Source organism: Haliotis rubra, unplaced genomic scaffold (assembly GCF_003918875.1).
Source record: "Haliotis rubra isolate DU_JTF1 unplaced genomic scaffold, ASM391887v1 Scf242, whole genome shotgun sequence".
NCBI lineage: Eukaryota > Metazoa > Mollusca > Gastropoda > Lepetellida > Haliotidae > Haliotis > Haliotis rubra.
The window spans coordinates 1,072,045-1,099,342 of NW_025766470.1; the positions used below are offsets into that span (position 1 = coordinate 1,072,045).

The 27,298-nt window shown below is 41.0% G+C and overlaps 1 protein-coding gene across 2 annotated transcripts in view; it reads left to right on the forward strand.

The window, feature by feature from the left end:
- Positions 1-2,927: 2,927 nt before the first annotated feature.
- LOC124278845 overlaps positions 2,928-27,298 on the forward strand; it is a 92,333-nt gene continuing 67,962 nt past the window's right edge. Inside the window, exon 1 of one of the 2 annotated variants that reach the window (XM_046714622.1) lies at positions 2,928-3,134. The gene's annotated coding sequence lies outside the window, so the exon portion shown is untranslated. The remainder of the gene's footprint in view (positions 3,135-27,298) is intronic. The other variant, XM_046714623.1, reaches the window with a different exon arrangement.

Sequence of the window (27,298 nt, forward strand, 5' to 3'; positions counted from 1 at the left end):
CACTCGTGAAGATGCGGGTTAGAACTGGTCTTCAGCAAACCATCCTTGGTGTAAGAGGGATCGGGTGGTCACAAACGTTCCCCCCCCCCCGTAAAAACCGTAACAAAACATTTAAAAAACAGACAAAAAACAACAACAAAAAACAACAACAAAAAAACGACACATAAAAAAACAAAAAAACAAACACAAATAACCCCCCTCCCCCTTAAAAATAAATAAATAAATAAAAAATAAATAAATAACCCCCGAAAAAGCGAAAACAACACAAACCCCTAATAATTCAATCCCTTCCAGCCCTGGTTTGGGGTGGAAACATTATCAGGGCAAATCTGGTATTCTAACCCACAATCATATATACTGAGTCAAAAAAGAAACTTCAGAAAATGTAATTGTTAAAAATAATGAATAATTTTTCTCGGATGATACATCTATGTATCCGAAAAGGGATCCCCTATCTTTCGACTCTAGAAAAACGTTAGCAAAACCCACTCAAACCCATCCATTCGTCGTGCAAATGATGTTAGTGCCAAATCAGGTTTTGCACGTGCAGTCGATCACGTGATCTTCGCATCGAAGTTTTCTTCATATGCACGTGTTTGCATTGGCCTCAAGAATTGAAAAAACACTTTTAAACAACAGTTCTAACGGTACTTGAAATGCCACGATTGTCAAATGTGCAACGTGAGCGTGCCGTTGGCATGTTGCAAGCGGGAAGATCAGTTATTGACGTCGCAAGAGCAATGGGATGCAGCCGTCGTACTGTGTATGACTTGCGAGGTCGTCTACAACGAACTGGCACCACTTCTGATCGCCCAAGGTCGGGTCGTCCACGTGTGACGTCACGAGCAGAAGACCGTCAAATCGTCCTACGTCACCTACGTGACAGATTTCTGCCGGCTACACGAACCAGGGCTGAGATGTTTAGAGGTCGACTGTCCTCACAGACCATTCGAAATCGGTTGCGGGCTGCCAATCTCCATTTTCGACGTCCATATCGTGGGCCAATATTGACGCCGTTTCATCAACGTCAACGTCTGCTGTGGGCCCAACGTCACCTCCGATGGACCCAGAGAGACTGGAATCGAGTCGTCTTTAGCGATGAATCCAGGTTTACCCTCAGATTCGCGGACGGCAGGCATAGAGTCTGGAGACGACGTCGTGAACGGTATGCCCAATGTTGTGTACAGGAAGTCGACAGATTCGGGGGCGGAAGTTGCATGGTGTGGGGTGCTTTCTGTGGGAACAACCGTTTCCGACTTCTGGTCATCCGTGGAAACCTCACAGCTGCTGCTTACCGCGACCAGGTGCTCACCCCTGAACTCGTTCCTTTCATGGCGGCTCATGGCCCAGGTCTACAGTTCCAGCATGATAATGCTCGGCCGCATACCGCGATGTTGACACGAAATTTCCTTCAAAACGCTGGAATCAACGTCATGGACTGGCCATCGAGGTCCCCTGACCTTAATCCAATAGAGCACGTTTGGCATGCACTTAGGAGAAGGCTTCGTGGTCTTAGGAACCAACCTCAGAATTTGCAGGAACTTGGCGCTGCCTTGCAAGAGCAATGGCACAGAATCCCCAACCACGTGTTCACAAGCATCAGGCAGTCGATGAGGAGACGGTGTTTGGCAGTGGTGAATGCGCGGGGCGGCCAAACGAGATATTGAACTGAGAAATTTCGCATTTTTTATTCTTGTGACTTGACATTCTGTATACCCATGTTTTGGAACGGCGGTGTAGCCTAATTGAACTGATTATGGCACTGTCAGTGTATCGAGTACATCACACATGTCTCAGCAATGAAATAATAACAATTTAACCATCTTACCATCTCTTGTTCTTTTATAGTGCCCTGAAGAAAGAATGTGAAGTTTCTTTTTTGACTCAGTATATTTAAGACTAAACTTTGCACCGAAATTTGCGGTTTCTAAAACTGATGGATCTACCATATCCCTTCCAAGGCCTTCCCTTACATCACGTCTTACATCACGGGAGAACTACATGCGCCCGTGAAGATCCGGGTTAGAATTGGTCTTCAGCAACTTATGCTTGTCGTAAGAGGCGACTAACGGGATCGGGTGGTCAGACGCACTGACTTGGTTGACACTTGTCATTGTATCCCAATTGCGTAGATCGATGCTCCTGCTGTTGATCACTGGATTGTCTGCTCCAGACATGATTATTTACAGACCACCGCCATATAGCTGGAATATTGCTGAGCGCGGCGTTAGACAACAAACCAAACAACGTTGGAATTACTATTTCTCATACTAGATACTCACGCACTCAACATAATCACTTACACTGACTCTCGTATCAAACATAGCCAGGGCTAGCGGCTAGTACATCCTTATATTGTTGCAGTCTCTGGTCGTTTTTTCTTCCTTGTGTCGTCATGTTGCTTTTCTGAATATTTGGTCTTTAATCATGTCTGTAGCAGCACGGAAGCCTCTGATGACAGCGACCATCATGAATTATTCAACAATTCAGCGGTCTACAGTAATCGCTTTACAATGTAATGGAATTGACAGAAAACATTATTCCCGATGACAAATTGGAAATGACACTTTTTCTTAGAAACCTATGTTTTCATGCTACACTCCGATTAAACAAAACCAAATCAATCACTCGACGGCTGTTGCCACATTAAACGATTGAGGTCCTCAAAATCAGCTCATCAACCACCCCACTCCAATGCAGTGCAACAAACGGCCTGCAATTTTAACAGCTCCGATATATGAAGACGATACTGCAACGTCATTTCTCAAGACCAAGTTACACACCCCGCTCCCATAGTTAAACATGCGTCCAAATAGATGACACACAAAGACCAATCAGCGGGCTGCCGGTTCAGGTTCCTGCTTGAACGTATCGACCGCTTTAGTTTGTCACAACCGCTCCGCACCAACGATGCCAGGGCATTATCTCCACGCTGGTCCTCTAGAATTGTAAGTGTGGGCTCGTGCTGTGACGTCGGTAGTCACGTGACGTGAACAAGCGGAGGTTCTCCCACATTCGCTGTTTGTAGTAGATGCATGATTAGAACGTAGGAGTACAGAGTCTCTTTGGCTGGACACAACTACAGAATCAACCACAGACATTTCCAGTCGAGCTCGGTGTTTTATCATACGAAGGTAAGATGTTCTCATAGGCAGTTAGAATTTACCAAGCCAGTTATCAAAAGAGGATTTTTCTTTTGCAGAATCACTTTATTTTCCATACCTGTTGGACATGTCAATGTGCATCTAGAGTGGTTTATCATTAGTCCGTAGAAGTTTTGATTGCATTTGCTGTGTGAAACATAACATCTGATGCAGGTGACATGAAAACAGAACTTTTCATAGGTGAGATGTGATGCACGGACGATGCAAACCATGTCTACACACGCGATTGTCTTAAGAGAGAGAATTGCTGGACATCAGCTCAGGAACACATTTCTCATTCCACGGGGTGTTTATTCCTAAATATTGTATTCCTCAAAATATGAAAATGACATCTATAACTGTGTACCACTGCAAAATTTCAACAGCGAATTTTCAACATGCAATTCGCATAGACTGTACTCTTGTGCGGACAGGAGCTTTAACTGGTTGTATGAACAACGAGGAGAGTTCTATGGATATACAACTTCTTTAATATAATATGAGCGACGTTTCGGTGTAGCTACTAACACCGTTATCAAGCAAATGATCATCATTTGCTTGATAACGGTGTTAGTAGCTACACCAAAACGTCGCTCATATTATATTAAAGAAGTTGTATATCCATAGAACTCTCCTTGTTGTTCATCACACCAACTTCTTCTAAATGCATGTGGTTGTATGAAACCTGTGCCTGAGAACTCTTAAAGGTTGATATTATTTCAGAATACAAATGACTAAACTGTCATCAATGTATTGGCGACACGAGCCATGTTAAAACATTGAAGCTAACCAGTATGTTCCATGTACCTTTCACAGTATCCAACGCATAATGTACTGCTATGTACGTTAAGTATCTCACTGCTGTTACGGTAAATGAAATGTATGCAATTCATGATCAATCTACCATACATGTTTGCTCAATACTAACCCTGCCATGTGTTGGCTTTTAGTTCTGTAAGAACACTTCGCACTGTGTACATCCCCGAACTGCCTCTCGTAGACCATGAGTACCAATGCATTATTTAGGGATACGGGTTGTAGCAATACATTAATTCCCCAAAGAGGCCATTAATGTTTCATCAGGTTTTACTAGGGCCGGTGCTCCAGGAATTAAGGCTGCTTTGTTAAACAATACTCGTCACAGTCATTGGCAGTAAATGATTAGACATGTTGATGTACCGTGAAGGAACGTTAATGAACGGGTGATGCTAGCTGCAGTTGTGGTTGGAACCCAATGTAAAAGGCAAGGCTTGCAACTACACAACGAGGGGTATGGGTGTATATATTTAGTCTACTTCTCGTATTATTGTCTGGAAAATAGTTTTCTGAACATACCGAAGCAGTTTCATATTTGGATAAAGCGGAAGTTCCATGTGTTCATACGGAATCAGTTATTGACGTTTTAGCAAACATGGCTTTGCACCGAACCGATGGGAGTACAGTGAATCGGATGGTCAGGTTCGGTAGCTTAGTTGATAGGTCTTCGTATCCTGACTGCATGGCTCGTTGCACACAACAGTGATAATTTCTCCTGACTCGATTATTCACAGAGTACCGCCGTATAGCTTGAATATGATTGAATTTTAATGCAAGGATCAAAACAGTGAACGACGTCATCTTGTCGGTCATGCAGTGGCTTTAACACCTATATACAAACAGTGCTTGTAGTTCTGGTCGGTTGGTTGGTTAACGCCGCACTCAGCAATATTCCAGCTATATTGCAGCGGTATGTAAATAATCGAGTCTGGACCAGATAATCCAGTGATCAACAGCATGAGTATCGATCTACGCAACTGGGATACGATGACATGTGTCAACCAAGTCAGCGAGCCTGACCATCCGATCTTGTTAGTCGTCTCTTACAACAAGCATGGGTTACTGAAGACCAACTGTAACCCGGATCTTCACGGGCGCATGTAGTTCTGCCGTGATGTAAGACGTGATGTAAGACGTGATGTAAGACGTGATGTAAGACGTGATGTAAGACGTGATGTAAGACGTGATGTAAGACGTGATGTAAGACGAGATGTCGAGATCTGACGTGATGTAAGACTGTAAAGACATTCTCGATGAACCTACGTGATCCCAGACGCCTGTAACCTCGCTGTAAGACAGATGTAAGACTTGTCCCGACTGCAGGAATCGATGCGTCATGAAAAGACATCTTCTGACTACCTTCCCATACGACACAAGACTCCAACACAGGAAGGCTCACTGTCCACTAGATACGCAAGAATAACCAGAGAGGCTCAGTGCTGCGTATAGCCAAATATTGCTCAGTGCTTACAAGGCCTAGTTACAGGAATAATAACATTCATGTTACAACTCAGCAAACTGAGCCATGCTTGTCATAAAAGGCAACTAACGGGACCGCATGGTCATTTGACAGAAGTAATATGATTTTTGGAACACAAAATATCTCTGTTTGTCATCGAATTCCAACTGCGTGGATTGAGGTTCATAACATCAATCACTAGATACTCACTTATGTCCAGAGCGCCATCAAATAACTTGAAGGGGCGGTGGGGTAGTCTAGTGGTTAAAGCGTTCGCTCGTCACGCCGAAGACCCGGGTTCGATTCCCCACGTGGGCACAATGTGTGTAGTCAATTTCTGGTGTCCCCCGCCGTGATATTGCTGGAATATTGCTAAAAGCAGCGTAAAATCATACTCACTCACTCAAATGACTTAAATGTTTCTGAGTGCGGCTTTAAACCAAACCAAAAAACACACCAAACAAAATTGAATAAAATATAAGCAGACCACGATTCGTTTGGAAAACCCCCAAACACATGCCATGATCATGACCAATTGTATCACAACGACCAACACACTGAGACAACGAACCTCTAACGATTTGGATAACAAACGTTAGCATTTTGATGTAAACTAAAGACGAACACAGAGATATCTGACTTATGGATATACGTATTTGAGTGGCATTCGGAGCGAGGAAGATGGGAGGTATGCAACTTTTTCATCACAATACATCTGATCTTTCGGTGTAGATTCTAACACACGCTTGCCAACGGTGTTGGCATCAGCACCGAAACGTCGCCTACATTGTAATACAGAAGTTGTGCATCCAAAGAATTGTCTCCCTTGAAAACAGGAACTGGTGGGATCAGTTACCATGACAACACTCATCAGTTCAATTTATTAATCAAAGATCGAAGTATATGCCCTTTGAAGCAATTTCACGTGCGTCATGTCTCTTGTACAAGAATCTAATCATGGAAACTCTTTAAATAGTAAATTTAAAAGTTAAAGATAATTTAAAATATAGGCTATTAATATTTCATCCACTAAAAATGGAAAGCTATTGCTCACCTTGGTAAGATAAAGCTATAGCTTAAAGCTATTTCCGTACTCTTAAAGCTGAATTATTAATAAACAAGACATTTAGATCCATTCAATATTTTCTTTAATGGAAATTAAATGAGTTTCGGAGAATAAAATATTAAACGTCAATGCAAGAGAAAAACCAGTCTTAATTATTCCGCAGAAACAAAAATAATTTAATTCAGCGAAAGGGGTGAAATAGCGGTAAATATGATATGATCATAGGTGAGGGGCGGTGAAATTGGGTTTAACGTCGCACTTAAGAATATTTCTCTCATATGACGACGTGCATGCGTGTGTATGTGTGGCTGCTTGTACTAGCCCAGACTTAAGCTGGTTTTATAGTGCTAGCTCGCTGAGATACCATGCCGCAGTGAAGCATGAATACCCCACTCAGACACAGTATACTGACTCCGAGCCGACCAGCCCTTGTTGTACCCATTAATGCCGAGCCCATATTTTAACACCATATTTTAACGTATTTTTGTATGACGCGGCCGCAGATCGAATCCGCGACCTTCCGCTCTCCGGGTGGACGCTCTAACCTACATCACGGAGGCGGGCGAATGGATCATAGAGAATCAGAGGTAGTGTTTTCAGGAATTTGAAGCATTTTTCTATTGTAGACGTCCCACTACATCTGACTTGTGAGAGGACGAAATATTTCACTTATTGTAGGTGTGGAATTGAATATTCAGGATGTAGCTTTTACCTAAAAGATGAAAATGAACACTAAATGTCTTATCTCATGAGGGCTAGTGGGGTATCCTGGGTAACCCGTTCGTTCGCCAGACCGAAGGTCCGGGTTCGATTCCACACATTGGTACTATGTGTGAAACCCATTTCTGGTGTCGCCAGTGACGTATTGCCGTTGACGTATTGTAACAATGCTGAAAACGGCGTGAAACCCGACTCTCAGCTGCAAAATTGGCGGTGCGGCGTTGAGAATTATTCTCTCACTAACCATTTGACGATGACTACCACTGTACGTGTCCCTGTCAAGAACTGCCGATATCACTCAGCTGATCCAACATATACCCAGCTGTGTGCGGATATTCGATATAAACAACGTCCTAACATAGGCGGGACGGTGGGGTAGCCCTGTGGTTAGAGCGTTGGCTTGTCACGCCGAAGACCCCGGTTCGATTCCCAAATGGGCACAATGTGTGAAGCCCATTTCTGATGTCCCCCACCGTGATATTGCTGGAATGTTGGTAAAAGTGGTGTAAAAGTATAATTCACTCTAAAATAGGTGTTTGAGCACGTAAAGGAGCAACACAACAGAGATGTAAAAAATGGTAGATGTGTTTTGGGTCTGGTCATTTAACAAGCTATTCAAGCTAGTGACAGTAGTGTCTAAATAGTCGAGTCCTCTGATTGACATCGTAAGCATTGATCGAGATAACTGGGATACAATTACATGTCTGTCACCACCCGATCAATTAAGTCCCCTGTTGGAGAAGCAGTGGTAATTATGGTGATCAGAATTCTTCAAACGTATCTCCACGGATCAGGTGAGGTGAGGTGAGGCGAGGCGAGGGCGAGGCGAGGTGAGGTTACCAGAATTCTTTAACCGTATCTCCACGGATCAGATTGGGGTGATGTGAGGTGAGGTGATGTGAGGTGAGGTCCTCGGATCAGATGCAGGTGATGTGATGTGATGTGAGGTGAAGGAAATGGGATTTAACATCGCGTTCATTACACTTATAGAGGCGTGCATACACGTGTGTATGTCTGTGTGCGTGTGAATGTATGTGTGCGCGTGCGTTTGTGAGTGCGAATTGGCTTTATTTACCTGTACCATGATTTACCACAGAAATCCCAATCAGGCACAGTACACTGACACCGAACCAACCAGTCGTTGTTAATGTCCTTTAACATCATTTGGTTAGACTCATCCAGTGATCGAACCAACGACCGTGGCAGGCACTGTATCCACTAGGCTACGGAAGCGGTCGCGAACAAACCGGCAATCAATATATTACGAACATTGTCATGACAACGCTAAATCCACGCCTACATTGTGATACAGATACAGCGAGTATACTTTTTCCGTCAGTTGCCTCATATCCATAAAAATCACATCATCCATCTCGATGTTCACTCAGTTCGATAATCTGCAATCATTTCTTTGATCCACCACTAGTACGATATTTTCACACCTAAGACAAGACAACCGGGATTCTGTGTTTTTTCCAGAACGTCGATAAATTTAAAGTATTCTATCCAAATCAAAGTCTCATTCACTCATCCAATCTAATAAAAGATTACGTTTGCGCCAACAAGAGGAAGATGATAGCAATGCGCTGTTTAGATATGACCGTCACACAACTATGGGCGACTGTGGGTTTCCTAAGGGTTTCCTCTGAAGACGTTTTAAGGTCAAGGTTAAGTACCAGCGTCGTTTCAACATACATGCACGTCACTGCAACAGAATCACATCAGTCTGGCCATCGTCGCCGTCGGTCATTGCTTGCAGCAATGTCGTAAATAACGACGGGAAGATGACATCGTACTTAGTAGATTAGGCTGACGATGAAATGAGCAGCTGGATCTTGCCCCAATGAAAGAGATGAGTTGACGGTAAATACCTTGGGGGCTGTGATGGTATTAACAGACTCCTTGGAAATAGAACTTGTTATAGGGTTGTTATTACCCTGTCAATATTTGGGGAAGGAACACATGCCCCCGTTGAATGGTGTGATGTGAAATATGTTTTAGTCCATATTGAGTTATCTAATAAAATTGCGAAGATATACGGAAATGCCTACGGGCAAGCAGGACTTATGTCGTATCTATCTAAAATGAACGGATCTTCAATATCCCCAAGGGCGGTGGGGTAGCCTAGTGGTTAAAGCGTTCGCTCGTTACGCCGAAGGCCCGGGTTCGATTCCCCACATGGGTACAATGTGTGAAACCCATTTCTGGTGTGCCCTGCCGTGATATTGCTGGAATATTGCTAAAAGCAGCGTAAAACCATACTCACTCACTCACTCACTCCCCAACATTACTTCGTTAATTCCGAGTTGTTATAGTTTATCCTGTATTTTGCCAATTGGAAGAAAATGAGAGAATAAATCTTGCTTAAATGCAATTCTACCATGACTTCATTAATCACGTTATATACCTCTGATTTTACAACTCAGTATGTATTTTTAAAAAAATCCTAATAACGCGGTTATGGTAGAATGGAGATACACGTAGCTATCTCCTAATTCCTGATCAATAAATTATCTCACTATGTTGTGTATTTTTCAAGGTTTCAAACATTAGCTTATAAGCCGTTGCTGCGATTCGCTTCGTAAACTCTTTAATACATCGGAACTAGTCAAACTGATTTCAATGCGAGAACTACCAGAAATAATTTCCTGAGAATTTCAGCGAGTGAGTGAGTGAATTTAGTTTTACGCCGCTTTTAGCAATATTCCAGCAATATCATGGCAGGGGACACCAGAAATGGGCTTCACACATTGTACCCATGTTGGGAATCGAACCCGGGTGTTCGGCGTGACGAGCGAACGCTTTAACCATTAGACTACGTACACACCGCCCCCTGAGTACTTCAGATACAACGATATGACTTATTAGGGTAATGGGTAGCTGGGTCTTTCAAGGCGAAACATTTCGATGTGTAGGTATGCGTCACAAGGGAATGCCAATATACGATAGCGACCCCTGTTCTGGCAGCACCACAGCCATGCTAATCTGCATCAAACGTCACTTTAAGATCTTCCTAATGATACTGACCAAAATTAATCCCGCAACAGTTCCTGTGACAGGATATACACACCTGCCTTTCTCTCTTTGTCACACACGTGATTCCTGAGAATCAACTCTGTCGCTTACTCGCACACGTTATCAAAAGCTTATAATGTAACTCCTTCGCTCTTATCAGCGGGCTGTGGACTAAGCTAGTGGTTAAAGCGTTCGCTCATCACGCCGTAGACCCGGGTTCGATTCTCGACATGGGTACAAAGTGTGAGACCCATTTCTACTGTTCCCCGGCGTGATATAGCGGGAAAATTGCTAAAAGCGGCGTAAACACCAGCTCACTCACTCATGCACTCTCATAACGTTTTGTATAAACACCCACGTATCTAATCATTTGACAGTCCAATCAGTATTTTCATTCAGCAGAAAGACTGTTCGTGATACACTGCATTGTGACTTTCATACGACGCACAGCAACTTGTTACAATAGGTTCAACCGTGTCCTTATCTTATTAATTAAAAACTTCCGTTGTTTTTACGGCACAAGGATGCTCGCAACGTGAAAATCTCGTCCCACTCTCTCAGATTATCTTGCAAACAGATTTCCACATCAAAGACACATTCCTGTTCCATAAAGTAGACTTCTTTCTTTTTTTCCTTTTCTTTGACGTTTCCGAGGAAATATGGACGCCCACTTCTGCGAAACATTTGCAAAGGGCGTGTTAAACCTCTTCAGTCCTGGCTAATATTCATTTTGACCAGGTCCTCATGTAAATAACTGGTAAGGACTGACTGACTGAGTTTGGTTTTACGCCGCTTTTAGCAATATTCCAGCAACATCACGGCGGGGGACACCAGAAATGGGCTTCACACATTGTACCCAAACTGGTAAGGAACGGCTACAGGATAGTATGTGCTTTCCTCAGATTGGGCAGTTTCCCAACAACACTCCAGTACTGTGTGTATGTATAGACTTCATGCTAGACCATGAAAACTAGTGGTGGAAAGCATGAAGAACACTTCACTTTATCGTCACACATCCAAAGCAAACTCGTTGGGGCAAGGGCTTATTTTGTTCAAAATAATTTTTCAAGGGGAATTCTGTTCACCCACTCCATCCTCTGACGACCGATCTCCTACAGACAGGGTATAGGATGCTAAACTGGTTTTAAAGTTATAGGATTCTGTGAACACAGTATGAGTCTGTTTGGAAGCCAGTGCCATTGATGGCATGGTATGACATGGTATGACATGGTATGACATGAACTGAACTCCTTGCCTACGGGACCGATCACAATTAATCACAGCACATGGGTGGTGATTTAAAAGTTGGATTGTCTGTGGAGATGTAAAGTTAGCATTTCTGAAATATCAGTTTCTTGTTCTTTTGACCATAGTGTGTTGATGGTGGCCTTGGACATCACAGTCTCTTCTTAATTAACATGTAATGAGTGAGCATGGTTTTACGCCGCTTTTAGCAAATTTCAGCCATATTACGCGAAATGAGCGTCAGACATCGTACCCATGTGGGGAATCGGACATGGTATTCGGTGTGGCGAGCAAACGCTTTAACCTGTTCGATAAACCACCGCACGTAAAAAAGGTAATGGACGTTTTGTTTTATTCAGACAATGTATTTCTTTAGTTCAGTATATTCCGCAGTGCTGCTAAAACTAGCGTTATGCAAGTTTAACATGCATCACAGGATCTCCCGCGCATTTCAGTCTAACAAGATGGATTTAAAAATTGTAACTTGAAAAACGCTCTCTGGCTCTGCAACGTTCGAATATGTAGGGAATATATAAAATCAAGAAATGTTTTTAATTTGAAGTGGTTGCAATTACAAGTCGAGCTTAAATTGAGTTTTGAGTAATTGCGACAGCAGCGAGCGGAATGACGGGGGTCTCCCGGAGGAAACAGCGTTGTATGTTCTTCGCGAAACTAACATGAAGCGGAGACCCTTGGGGAGATTCCAGTCATACCTCTTGGCTTTGATGGGATGTTTTGTTAATGTTTATGGTAATAATACGAAGAACATTATTGATAACATTTGCTGTTTACAATGTTTTAACGCTATCTTACCAGAAGGAATTTACTCTCTTATACACTCCCTGGGAATATATGTATATTTCCTCGAACCTTATCCACGAAATGTCGAGAAACTGGCCAGAATGTGCGAATGACTGTAATTACGAGGATCGTTTTCAAGATATATTTGTAGATAATTAGCACATTTTCTTACTGGTCGCAACTATCATAGCAATTAGTGAGTTGATTACTTTTATGTTGTTCTCAGTGAGAGTCAGGTTTATGATTCTAAAGGGCAACGACAATTCTGGATAGACAATAATCCTATTTCATTTATGTTGCTATTGAAAAAGATCTCGTCTAGACGTAGGGCAATGAATAATTTATGTGCGAAATTGACAGTGTTTTTATATTTGTTGGTGGGATGACATTTTAAGGTTGCCATAATGAGACTTTGCATCTGATTTATCTGAACGTCTGGGAGAGTGCGCATGTATTGTTCTTACAACTGGGAGTCACGTGTTTTTGCCTGTGGGGTTTTACATTTGAGTTGATTTGAGGGGCGTTGGTCTAGCCCAGTGAGCAATACGGATTCCAGGTTCGAATTTGTGTAAAATGTTTAAAGTTATGTTTTGTGTTCCCTGTAATTGTGTTATTAAATAATGTTATTAAAGGAATCTGCATTAATGTGTGAGTGTTCTAGAATTTTGTGAAAATGTTCCGGAATATTGTGATAGGTATTCACTTACATAATGAACAAACTGATTGAAACAACCCAATCACACAGACACTGTTAACGGGGTGTTTTATTGTTATCCGAAAGAGAATATGAAGTTTAACATAGATAGCTGTGATAGTATAAAGAGAAATAATTACTAACGATTTTATGATGTAACAATACAAATTTCAATACACACACGCCCGCCCGCCCGCACGCACACACGCACGTTTGTTTGTTTGTCGTTTAACGCCGCAATAACCAATCCAGCGATATGACGACGATGTGTAAAATAGTCGAGAGTGAACCAGACAATCCAGTGATTGTCCGAGCAAGGAATCACGCCGTCGGGATATGCTGACCAGTGACCACCCGATCCATTCGACTGCCACTTACGACAAGCACAGGTTGTAGGGAAATATTCTATTCGGAGTCCTAAAATGCTGGTTTCAAGATTACTTCTAGGCTTTTATCCTCAACCGAAGGCCATTCTGACAGTGCACATTTCAACATTTTGTTTTGACTATTCCATCCGTAAAGGAATATTCCAATCAAATGAATGAGTGAGTGAGTTAGTTTTACGCCATACTCAGCAATAGTCCAGCTATATGACGGCGGTCTGTAAATAATCGAGTCTGGACCAGACAATCCAGTGATCAACATCATGAGCATCGATCTGTGCAATTGGGAACCGATGACATGTGTCAACTAAGTCAGCGACCTGACCACCCGATCCCGTTAGTCGCCTCTTACGACAAGCATGGGTTACTGAAGGTTCATTCTAACCCGGACCTTCACGGGTTATTCCAATCAAAAATGGAAATCATGCAATTAAAAGAACGTTTAAGCGATAATCCATACATGTTATCAAATAATTTATAGGTAATTAACAAAATCTGCAAAAAAAATGATAGTGAAAAACAAAATCACAAATAACGAATCGCAGCGCGTCGCCATATTGCTGTCTCGAACGGTTAACGAGAGAGAAATAGCGAGAAAATGACGTCATCGAAACACCACGAAATAAGGATACACCGTTGTCATCAATGGAACATTTTTTGAAACCAGGAATAATATGGTTTCGAGATTATTTGTAGGCTTTTGCCCTCGATCGAAGGCCATTCTGACAGTGCACATTTCAACATTTCATTTCGTTTATTCCATCCTTACGAGGAACATTTTCTTAAATCAGGAATAATATTAATGCTATGTGTCACCATGTAAATAATTTATGACATCCGGAGTTTGGCTCCATAACTAGTTCATAGAACATGACCAAATTGGAGCATTCAATACACGGTTCAAGGTAATGCGAGAATGTTCCTGCAACGATCCAAACGATAAACGCATTATAAAACTTAAGCATACACAAACGAATGCCATTATCATGTGTGTGTAAATCAAACCAAATTGATTTTTGACGGGGAAGGAGGAATTGCGCTGTCATATTGTACAGTGACTTCCGTTGGAGCACTTGCTTTCTAGCTGGAATCACAAATCAGAGTTAAAACGAAATGCTTTCATGTACAAAGTACGTCCGGGAAAAAGTGAAAATAATCTGAGAAAAAATATATTGGAAAACATAAACTAGTTAACGTGCTGAAAACGAGCTGTTTGGGGCGAAATGGTCGTACAGACGATAAAGTGGCGAGCTCCATCCGGGCCATTAAGCTTATATATATTTCACGACTGGATAAAAGACTTTCAGAGTATTAGAGCCATTGATTTTTTACTACCCATATGCCAAGTCTTATTTGTCTGCCGTGTTTCCCAATTATTGGTAAACATTTGAGAACGTACTGCTAAATGCTATTTGAAGCGACTTGCGAATTCTGGTTTACCCCTCGTGAGAAGATTGGGTTAGGAGAGTAAGTTTAGGAGAATAAGTTTAGGAGAGTAAGTTGACGTTGGCAGCCTGATAGCCTGACATGTAGTAGCTTGTGGTCCAGATTGGTTTTCATGGCAACAGTTTTTGGTTTTTTAAAGTCTCAACCCGATTGAAAATCCCCAGATATATTTGGTACATCGTGTGGTCTTAGTGACCTCTTAATGTTCTGGGGAGGTGAGGTAGCCTAGCGGTTAAAGCGTTTGCTCGTCACGCCTAAGACCTGGGTTCGATTCCCCACATGGGTACAATGTGTGAAGCCCATTTCTGGTGTCCCCGCCATGATATTGCTGGAATATTGTTAAAAGTGGCGTAAAACTAAACTCACTCACTCACTATTAATGTTCTGTTGACCAGCGCCAATTGTTATCTTAAACTATCTATAGAAAATTGATTTTGTCTTAAATAATAGATGATGTGGGGTTTAAGGTTCAAGTTAACGTGAGACGCGCATGTGCTTGTGGGCGGGTGGCTGCTTATATTCACCCGAACCAAGGCCCCTAATCTGACGTAGTTCAACTTACGAGTATCTACCCACACAGACACACAACTCGTTCTTGTTTTACCACGTAATAGTGTTGGAATGTTGCTAAGAACCGGGGTACAAACATACACACTCTAAGAATCTTAAGCAAATCAAAACATTCTCAAAAAAATAATTTCCCTTAGCTTTGATCCAAAATACACCTAGCGCGTAGATGCATTGAAAAACGCCCAACACTTACAGACAATATTGCTGAATATTGGACTTAGGGATGGGAATCCACCCATGTCATTGAGGAAATATACAGTTATGGTACGAATAAAGTCTCACAGTTCCCGAACCGCAGTATTTTCCCGACTGCCAAGCCCTCCTAATGTTGAAGTCCTAAATGAAGCAAGTCCAGATATTCTCAAATTCAGAATCTCCCATCACACTTGGGCTCCTTTTCAATTTAAATGGGTTTATTTGTTGCTATCAAAATTATATACATGTATATTCAGAAGCTAAGTGTTAGTCTGGTACGAGTAAAACTATCTAACTAATACTCGTTTGTAGTTATCGTTATAACTGTAATCTGTCAAGTCCGTGCTGATTTAATTGAGGTAACTCATATCAAGCTGCCAGATGTACATAGTGAATTTCGAGCCAAGTCGTTGTTAAAATGAAAATAACAACCAGATGTGTCAAAGGAGTAAAATTAGATTCACTATGGTAATAGACACTAAAAACACTAACTTCGCCAAATCGAATATTTCAGTCGAATTTCTGTCACAGCAATAGAATGATTGTGAGAATGGCGGCCATCTTGAAATCTGGTAGCCATCTTGGCTTTTCGTGCAATTAACATTATGAATGAAAATATATATTTATATGCATATAAATAGCAACAGTGATGTAAGTTCCATGCTTGTTCTTTATTTGCACATTTTCACCTGAAGTTGTACTTTACCTGCCATCTATGATGTCTAATAACGCGTGACTAGTCACCTACAAGGCTGACGTCATGTATATCAATCAAATGCATACAACATTAAAGCTTGCGGCCACCACACAGAACCCTTGTTATCGTGTAGGACGCACCAGAACACGCCTGAGCTAGTTCAGGAAATAAAATCGAAAGTTGTTTGACGGCTTGCTGGTCACAGCGCTCCGTACACTGATTCCTAACGAGGTTTCACAGCGTTATAATATGTGAAGCAACAATGACACAATCGTACAAACGCATATTATTGACTCTGATCGTCCAAACAGCTCCGTATTCAAAGGTCACCCATGGGAGATGAGACTTCTGGGGGAAAATGAAACAGGATAATTAACAAATATTGTGGGACCAATAGATCATACAGGCTACATTAATAGGTCTTGTCGTTAATCTACTCTGTCAATCAATATCATAGCATGTGTTTGTTGAATGAACGCACCAGAAAGAATGGAGCTCGACGGAGACTGTTTAGCCAGTGGTTGGTGGTTGGTGATGGCAATGTATAACGGCAAGGGTTTTGTTGGGGTAAAACAGTTTTCAAAAAGCTGTTTTGATCAGTTACATATTTGATCGGCTTGAATTATGTACATAGTTCAGGTACGCCAGTTGATAAAACATTTAAAATACTTTGAATGAATGAATGTTTAAACATGCTATGTTGCGTTTCATGCTTTAAACATACTGCGGGAGGTCTCTCTATTTAACGGCATGCACAATACTAAAAGAAACGAACTAAAGTATAGAATTCACGTTAAACAACCCGTGAAGATCCGGGTTAGAATTGATCTTCAGTAGCCCATGCTTGTAATAATAATAATAATAATAATGCTAATTTTTGCGCCTAGAATCCAACGCGATGCTGTTCTCTGGCGTTACATTATTACCCTGACGGAATTGTACTTTCAAAGCTGCTGCTAAGCGCAACGTATAGGTCCGTACATCCGCTTTTCAGGTACCCATTTTAAATAGCTGAGTGGACTGAGTGCAATGTGGACGAAGTACCTTGCCCAAGGACACAACACAGTATGAGACCCAGGTCACAAATTTTGGTGTCTTCACCGGGATTCGAACCCGGGCCTTTGGCGTGAGAGGCCAGCATGCTAACCACTACACCACTGTGCTCCACCTGTGAGCTTTCTTCAAATTTGAGATTACACGTTGTGATTCAACTCATATGCAGTTCAGCACAGGAAGACGGACCCAGTAACTTTTCAGTGTAATGATTATAATCGTAATGATGATGATGATGATACTCACAGGTCATTTGTCAGTTTTTTATGCTGGAAACCACGCTTAAAGCGCATTATTGCCCTGTCGATTGTTCAATCTGCACTCGATTTTCATTCTCAACTCCCCGAGGAGTGGACAACCCAAGCTGCCGGTCACATTAACAGCCGCATTGTCATCTCGTCCTACCGGATACCCATTGTCTGCTGGGTGAACAGAGGCATGTTTCGAACTAGTGTAAGAAGCCATTACATGCTCATGGCTATTATCATGCGTTCTATGACTCTAATATTGTTTTGAATCTTAAAAGAAATATGTAAAAATATATATACAATGTTTTTTTCTGGTTTTGATTGAATTTTACAGCAATTTCATTATTTCAGAAACTTGGCACGAACGTTGTTTTTAGGTCCACTAGATTTGCATATATATTGCGAAATAGAAAATAATATCGTTATGCAAGTTAATCAGAAATTGTTATTTTGCGGTGGCTGGACTTTCCCTTTTCCTGCACTTACATGTTTGTGTTGTTCCTGCCAAACGCGAAATGGTAAAGGTAATGAAGAAATGATTCCAATAGGCTTTAGACGTTTTCAGGAGGCTTTTTCAAATAATTCCTTTTCTCAATTTTCTTTGGAGTCGGCCGGACAGGCAGAGTTCATATTTGGCCAAATATGCAACAGTTGTAGTTAGTTGTAGTCACGGTAGCAGTGCACACGAGCCAATTTGGGCCCTTATTTTACATATGGTAAACTACGTTTAATACGAATAGACTTATAGAGAACTGAAGCATGTAACGCATTGTTATAAACTTACAATATACTTTAGTCGAAATGACCAGCTTCGGATATAACGAACAAAAATTAGTGGTCTCTTTGTAAGTGTAATTTATTGTAGTTCGTCCCAGGCAATGGTCTCCAGTTGCTGGCTGTTGGCAGTGTATTAAAGGAGGTCTAAGACTGTCATTATGTAATTATTAATGCATAAATAACATTGTTTTTATTCGAGTTATCCAAAGTTCGACACAGCAGTATAATGACTAAATACGGAATACGCTACTATAAAAGTCTCACGTCGAGACATGAAAGTTGGACAGAACAGTGTTTAACTGCAGGCTATCGTTTTAAAATATTAACATTACTTTCTGAAATATTATGCAATTCAGCTGAAACTCTTGCCATTTTCGTGTTGCAGTACTCTGTGTTATGTGTATCAATGTTTCATGTCTTGGGACGAAGAATGCGTGACTTCATTGTTTCCGTGAAGGTTAGTTAATTAATGTTTAACCTCACACAGCAATACCCACGAGTGACGAGAAGAAAACTTTCACTTAAACACAATCTCAGTAAAACATCAAGATAGATATAACTCCTGCAGCATACAACGAAGTCAAAACAAATACATTAAAAATAATAGACATGATACAATAAATATAATTAAAACCATTTCTGTACGATATTTTGAAATAAGATGCCCGTTTGCAAAGGCAAATATTTCTAAAAATAGGATTTTCTTGCGACTGCAATGTGCACGTTGTCTTGCGAATATTATACAACCCCTTTCGTAATAAGGTAGCCTAGTGGTTAAAGCTTTCAGTTGTCAAGCCGAAGCCTCGGGATCGATTTTTCCCATGGTATTCTGGGTAACACTATTTCAGGGTTCCCCAACCGTTATATTTCTGGCATATTGCCAAAAGCGGCGTAAGTATAACTCACTCATTCACCATCCATCATAAAGGTTCTTCTGGTTTTAGCAGATGTGTCATTTAGAAACGAAGGGGCAGGTGGATTCTTGTTCCGGAATCAGCAGATTCAATTTTCTCAGACTTATGGTTGATAAATTTGCAGTGGGCGAGCTGGCTAAGGTGCCAGGCTAGTGATCCAGCGAGCTTGAGGTGTCGGGATCGAGCCCACCTGTGACCGGGTGTAAAAACCTCGGAGTCAACTTTGTGTGCAGACTCTTTCAGTGTCGTCACAACCCCTAGTGTACAGTACACATCCCTGTGCACTTAATTATATATTACCAGATGGTATATTACCAGATGGTGGCCACATGAATACATGCAAACACCAAGTTGCGGGTACAGCAACGTGCAGTGAACTTGGACAAAGTACTGTGACTATGTGTCCCAGTCCACCCAGCTGTGAATGGGTACCTCGTTAGGATGAGAAGGCCACAATAACTCGGTGCGCCTAGTGGCTGCAAGAGTTGTATACTCCCCATAGAGCTGAGATTGATAATGCGATGTGCCGTTGAGACTGACATCCAATGACCGAGGGAAAAAATACCAGCACTAGTTGCCTGGATATGTGCGCTATATTAATATCATATAATAATAATAATAATGGCAGTTTTACACTTTCAGAATTGCTAGGGATTTTCTGTCACAGCATCAGCTGCAACAGAAACAGATGTCATCAAAATAGTAATGAGTATTTATTTGTAAAACCATAGGGTCCAATACGATTGACGTAAAATCATTTCTGCCAACCCAAGTAGGTATGGTCTCTGGTATGACTGATCGGTGCCATATGATCTTACTGTTGGCAGGCGTTGTCATTTGTCCACCATGGCAAGTCTGATATCAGTCCATCCCACAAATCCATGTTTACTCAACTTCCAACTTAATGGATGTGCTGCTTTTACAAGAGCAGCCGTGGAGTGCCACATCACTTGTCATGCGAAATGCTACACACATTAATCCATATATTAACCAAACGGTTTGTTTACAGACTTCATGATTTCTTTGGAGGCTGGTGTCAGTTCAAATACTCCAGGCACTAGCTATGCTGTTGTAGTAATTGCCAACGCTGTGTCAGTCGCTGTAGTTAATGTCAGCGCACGGGGTGCGTCACCATCAGCTATGCGTGTCTGGCAGCACGAAAGATGACGTTCGTGGAAGCATGGCCCGCTAGCCCGTGGCTAGCAAAACTCTAGTCGGGACAGTAAATCTCCACAGTCACTGGCCTTACTGGCTAGTGAATTTTCATTTGGTCATTTTGCAGATATATAATTCTCTTCGACTTGTTAGTTTATAAGTTATAATACACTATTAAAACATACACGATTATGGCCTGATAATAATGCTCATCATGTTATCAGGTTAATGATGAAATAATTGCCATGCCGACAATATATTATTCTCATTTATTTTTGTAATCTTTTGCCTAGTTTTTACATTCAAATTTCGGGCTAAAAACAATTTTTAGTGAATTATTTTATGGGCTAGTAACTTTCAGACATAGCTAGCCCGACTTGCTAGCAAAATTTGGAAACTATTTCGCACACTGATTGGCCCCTGAGATGTGTCTGCGCTATTTAGTGCTAATAGATCAATTTCATTACAGCATGGAACTATTTTACCAATATTTTTGTTATAATCTACGGTTGACAACTTCTAGTGCCATGAAAGAAATTGAATTCAAATAACTATCCTCTATGGTGAAATAATAATTATCAAATCCTGTAAAACTCAGGTTCAGTCACTCATATAATTAAAAGAATTGAATCTGCTCACGTGGATAATTACTTTTACACTAATACTCTTTTAGAATTAAATAAAGTCAACGAACAAAATATAAGGCATGGTTTCGTGAGGTAGCTCAATATGATTCCGAATGTTGTCGAGCGTCTGATTTTGAGTCTTTTGCCTAATTATTTCTAAACACTGAATATTTTATGCAAGGAAAGGTCATTGGTTTCAGATTATTTCAACATCAAATTACAGAAGAAAAAAAACGAACGGCGTAAATGGCTTGCGTTGTAAAGTCTCGTGCCAATGAGTGTGCCGATGAGTGAAAGGTTTATTAACCCTAGTTTTCCCCGTGGGGAGTATACATTTAGGCGTACGCGCATCACACAGAAGACCCCGGTTCGATTCCCAACATGGCGATGTGTGAAGCCCATCTTGTGGTCTCTCACGCTGCTTGCTAAACTCGGGATAAAAAATCTTCAAATCGGTGTCGGTAATTTTTGTACAAACCCCTGTATTTTCAGTGAAAACTCTTTGATATTGATCCTAAGTATACATTAGAGGACCTCTATATCACGGACCTTGTATAAACATAACGAAACCTCTTTAATATGGATCCAATGTATTCATTACAATGAAACCCCGTATATCTGGAAATATATATACATATTACTACAAAACATGGATCAAGTATAAAAAATACACGGAAGCCGGTTTAAATCGCCCGAAATTAATATATTTCTGGAATATCGACCGAACCATATTGATTTTGCTAGAAGAAAGCTGGCAAATTAACTGGGTTTTTATACAAAATACACGTTTCCAATCCCTGGTTGAACCGTTGTACGGCGTTATAGTGTGAATATATCAATTAGGGCGTTTAAGCTGCCTGTGAAGGTTCCATTAGGGACTCCTGCTACTTCCTGTATTGGATCTGTAAAATGAGTAAGGAATGAAGCACTTTCAACATCATAAAATATTAATCAGTTATAACATGTCAGCGAATTTTTTGATAAAAGAGTTTACCATTTCAGTGAAATCCAGCAACAAAGGGGCAAGGGCGGTGAGGGTAGCCCAACTGTTAAAGCGTTGGCTCGTCACGCGGAAGTCACGGTTCGATTCCTCACACGTGGTTTGATTCCCCTCGTGAGTGGAATGTGTATAACCCATTTATTGTGTTCCTTCCTGCTAAAAGTGGCGTAAACCAATTCCGTGGAAAAATAACACATTCTGTGCAAAGTAAAATGCGTTACCAAATTCCGTTTAGTAACGCTTTGTTTTAACGAACGTGTTGGTCTTTGCAATACCGAAATATCCTAAAAATAAGTTCTCGTGTTTTTCAATGCGATTGACTAATTTCATTTAAAATTAACTTATATGTGTGCTTCTGAACTTATGATTCAGAGACCGCAAGACAATTTCTCAGTTGATGGCTTATGGTGTTTTGCTTTTTAAAAGAGTCAAACATTGATGTTTTCAGGGAAAATACCTCCCCACCCTTTCAGTGTTACAATACCGATGACACATCTCTTAGCATGTCACAGCAAAATCGATTTGTGAAGGGATAGATTTCCTTTTTAGGTTTCGCTGTAAATGATTGATGATCTATCGGATAACGCAACAGAATGGTAAGGACTTACCTCAAAAAGCTCAGTGATGAGTTTGTACTGAGAAAATAGCATCATGCCAGCCTGTTTTCTACACCTTCAAGGAAGTGTTATGTAGTCTAAAGGAAGGAAGTGCTCTGTAATTTTCTTTGAGAGAATCAGCGACATTTCGACCTTAAGCATATAGGAGGTTATACGGTGCTTGCAAACACGTCATTTGGGTGTTTCACGACCAAGGCAGAACTGAGCAAGGCATCTGCCTCATTGCGCTTCCGGGTTAAAACTGGAACCAAGTATACATTGCTTGTCGTAAGAGGCTATGAAAGCAATCGGGTGGACAGGCTCGGATTTGGTTCATTGGGTGTCATCGGATCCTGACGGCGTGTGACTTTGCAGTTGTTAGTAATTGATCCCGTGAAGATCCGGGTTGGAAATAAGTTCAAATAAGTCCTCAAAACCCATGTTTATCTTCAAAGGTTAAACCCATGTGGTCAGACTTGCTGATTTGGTCGATGTATGTCATACTGTCCCAATTCCGTAAATCGGTGCTCATGATGTCGGTCGCTGGTTTGTCTGGTCCAGACTCGAACTGCAGTCATACAGCTGGAAGAATACTGAGTAACGCGTTAACCAATCAATAACCAGATGTAATATCAAACTTTGGCTTAGTTGGTACATTGTATTTATTCCATTATTCACAATTCTTCGTCATAGGAAATTATTATTTGAAATAATTTTAAAGGTTCGTAGCGCTATGCCACGCGTAAGCATATGATAAACTATAGAGTTACGACAGGTCGTAACGTTACGAACACTTTGTGGATCGGAACCCTGGTTAGTAAGGTCACTAATGACAGTAAAGTGACGTCACTAATGATGTTACAACAACGTCATTCGATATATTGTGACGTTACAAAGGATATATCGGTATTTGTTCAATCGTTAAGGATTTAAGTTTTACTTGGTGCTCACATTCGCAAGCGATAAAAATGATGAATGTGGGAAACGAAGTTTTTATACTTTGTGCCGGATATTTATAAACTGTTTCAAACGGATTCACGCATTCTTTTCATAGTTTCACCAAGCACTATCTGGCTTTGCAAACGCTATAAAACTTGCATCAATCCGATCAGATCTCCAACAACGCCGAATAAAAATAGATTATTTGAAAATTTTCCGATATCTTCTCATCTTACCGAAGCCAAAGGGTCAAATTTTATTTTTATGTTTCAAATATGGAATAAGGATTTCATTTGCATGACGTCAATAATGATAAGTCGGATACTCTACAAATGAGGTAATTCGATATGATGAAACATTTTCGTATGTTGTTCAAGTTTCAAATGTTAACTTCACAAATCTACACCAGCGTTGACGGCTAACAATAAAATCCTACCTATATATTATATTTCAAGGCTATGTGAAACAATTTTGTCCACCGGCTAATGAATAATAGATTCAGTTGAGGAAACACGAGTCCTTCCCCGCTGTCCAGGAACTATCTGTCTAAAGGACAGGTCACGCATATTACATTACAAAAGCGGATTATATTTCCATGCACTGAGTCGTGGACAATATATTAATATCGCATTGATTACTGCGTCGAGAAGACCGTGCCTATATTTTCTGATGCGTGTACGTACGCTGTTGGAAGCACGCCGGATCTCCAGTGTTGGCCGTAGGTGGCAACACATGTACCGTTGATCGGATTATTGCACTCCAATGCCGACTGATAGTAAATGGATTAAATGCGGATTCACACCACGTCTCACTTAAGCTTCCCGTCCCTGTAGTCGTCACAGCGATTCGATTATTCTTACCTCATAAATCACTCGCATAATCAATAACACCTGCAAATCTCCAGACATCCACTACTCTGTAAGGTCTCCAAATTTCCGGACAAACGCCACTAAGTAACGCCTGCATATCTCCGGAAACCCACTGCTGAATAACATCCGGAAATCATCGCACAGCCACTGCTCAATAACATCCGGAAATCCCCGGACATCTACAGCTCAATAACATCCGGAAATCATCGGACATCCACTTCTCAATAACATCCGGAAATCCCCGGACATCTACAGCTCAATAACATCCGGAAATCCCCGGACATCCACTGCTCAATAACATCCGGAAATCCCCGGACATCCACTTCTCAATAACATCCGGAAACCCGCGGACATCCACGGCTCAATAACATCCGGAAATCCACGGACATCCACAGCTCAATAACATCAGGAAATACCTAGACATCCACGACTCAATAACATCCGCAAACACCTCCAAATATCCGGACATACGCTACTAAATAACACATGTATTTCTCCGGACATCCACCATTCAATAACATCCGCAAATCTCCGGAAATCCATTACTCAGTAAAACCAGCAAATATCCGGATATACACTACTGAGCAACACCTGCAAATCTACAGATATTCACTACTGAGTAACGCCTGCAAATTTCCAGACATGCACCAGTCAATAACATCAACAAATGTCCGGACATCCAATACTCAATAACATCCGCAAATCTCTGGACATCCACTGCTCAATAACATTCGCAATCCAATACTGTGTCTAAAAATAATCGCCACAAGCTGATATTGGAAGCTTAGCCAAACCTAAGTTGACATTAAACCTACCAGTTTCTCTGGAATTCTTATAGCACAAATTATAGATTCGTAATTTGTCTTAACTGGACGAAAATATAGCTTATAAAACGGTAATTGTAACATTGCGGTTTCTCTAAAAAAAAATTATTGAGCAATTGCTTTGTAAACTTGTCAAACCAGTTTCTCTGGAATTCTTATAGCACAAATTATAGATTCGTAATTTGTCTTAACTGGACGAAAATATAGCTTATAAAACGGTAATTGTAACATTGCGGTTTCTCTGAATTTCTTACTGAGCAATTGCTTTGTAAACTTGTCAAACTAATTACTCCCTATTATGTCACGTTACACAGTACAGTTTTGGGGTGGCTACAGATAATAGAACATTAGTTTAATTAACACTGGCATTAGCGTTGAACAAACAGCGTTAGCGTTGACCTGATCATGCGGATAACATAAGTACTTCAGTTTTCGTTCACGTAAATACCCTGTCCTCACAGCTAATTACGTGTCGGGATACAATGGGAAGGGAATTGCCATGGCCATGACTTTAAAGTATAATTCATTCATGGAACTAATGAGTCAGTTAATACTGAGTGAGAATATTTCGCTCATATGACGACGTGCATGCGTGTGTATGTGTATGTGCGGCTGCTTGTACTAGCCCAGACTTAAGCTAGTTTTATAGTGCTAGTCCACTGAGATACCATGCCGCAGTGAAGCATGAATACCACACTCAGACACATTATACTGACTCCGAGCCGACCAGTCCTTGTTGTACCCATTAATGCCGAGCGCCAGGCAGGGACCAACAAGTACCATATTTTAACGTCTTTTTGGTATGACGCGGTCGGGTATCGAACCCACGACCTTCCGCTCTCTGGGCGGAGAATTAATGACTCTTTGACAGTTTACTTAACAAAATTTAACACCTATTTACACAGAAAATAGGCATAACTTCATTATTGTAATTAAGCTTCTGAATGGTAGTGAGATACTGCAATAGTTACGGAATTTTCCCATGTCCTCATGTGCCAATTGTAATTAGCCAAACAAATCATCAAAGACTCACAAGTCTTGATTGTCATTTCAGTTTTTAATGCTGAACATAATACATTATGAATGTATGGAAATCAATGAGCAGACATAAACAGGGAAAACTTGAACGCTCAAGTTAAGGTAATTTTTAAACTTACACCAGTCTCGTGTTGACATTTTCCAAACTGATAGTCATTCTATAATTCTGTACAGACACTGATTAATTAAGAAAGAATAAATTAGGAAGTACTCACTTTTACGACTAAACACGACTGATAACGGATTATAGTTTCGAATCAAAACATACTGAGAAGAGTTTTGTTTTCTTTCATAGTGATATGTGATAAAGTGCCCTGGTCGGATGTCTCGAAGTTCGGAAAACTCGATATTTTTTCTTGGTCCCATGAATATCGAGACAACGGTGCTCGACTGTAATTTTGGTGATGGACCCAGAATGTAAGTACAATAGTGTTTGAGTATGCTGGAAATTTTGGTATCGATGTTACCAATGAATATAGCATAACTCCTACAGAAGCCGCTTTGTTCTTGCTTATGGAGTCGTATTTGCCAGATGAAATCGATGGCATTTTGCTAAGGTGCTGTTTTGGGCTGACCCATTTGTAAACTTAAACGAAAAGAATGTGTCCTGTACGGACTGATGATTACTACAGTGAGAGGCCCTAATGTTTCCCGTGAAGAGTTTAATTCGTGAATATTATTGTGTCTGTATTGTTGGGCTGAATCCATTCTACACATTTCTGCGTCGCGTAAAACAAAAAACTTTCTTCAGCGTAAATATACCGGAAGTGCACTTCTGACCGTAGTGATTGGCGCCATCTATTGGCGAAGTAGTAAAGGGGGGTAAATGAAGAATGTTGCCCATTAATGACATCCTATGCACCCATTGCTACTGAATCAACCTTATTTGCTGGATGCAAGAAAGAAACAATCTAATTTGTAGTTCTTTATTCAAAGGCAATATTAAATTGATTCGATTTTCTTGTTGTCATGGACCCGTGAAGATCCGGGCTAGACGTGAAAGGCGACT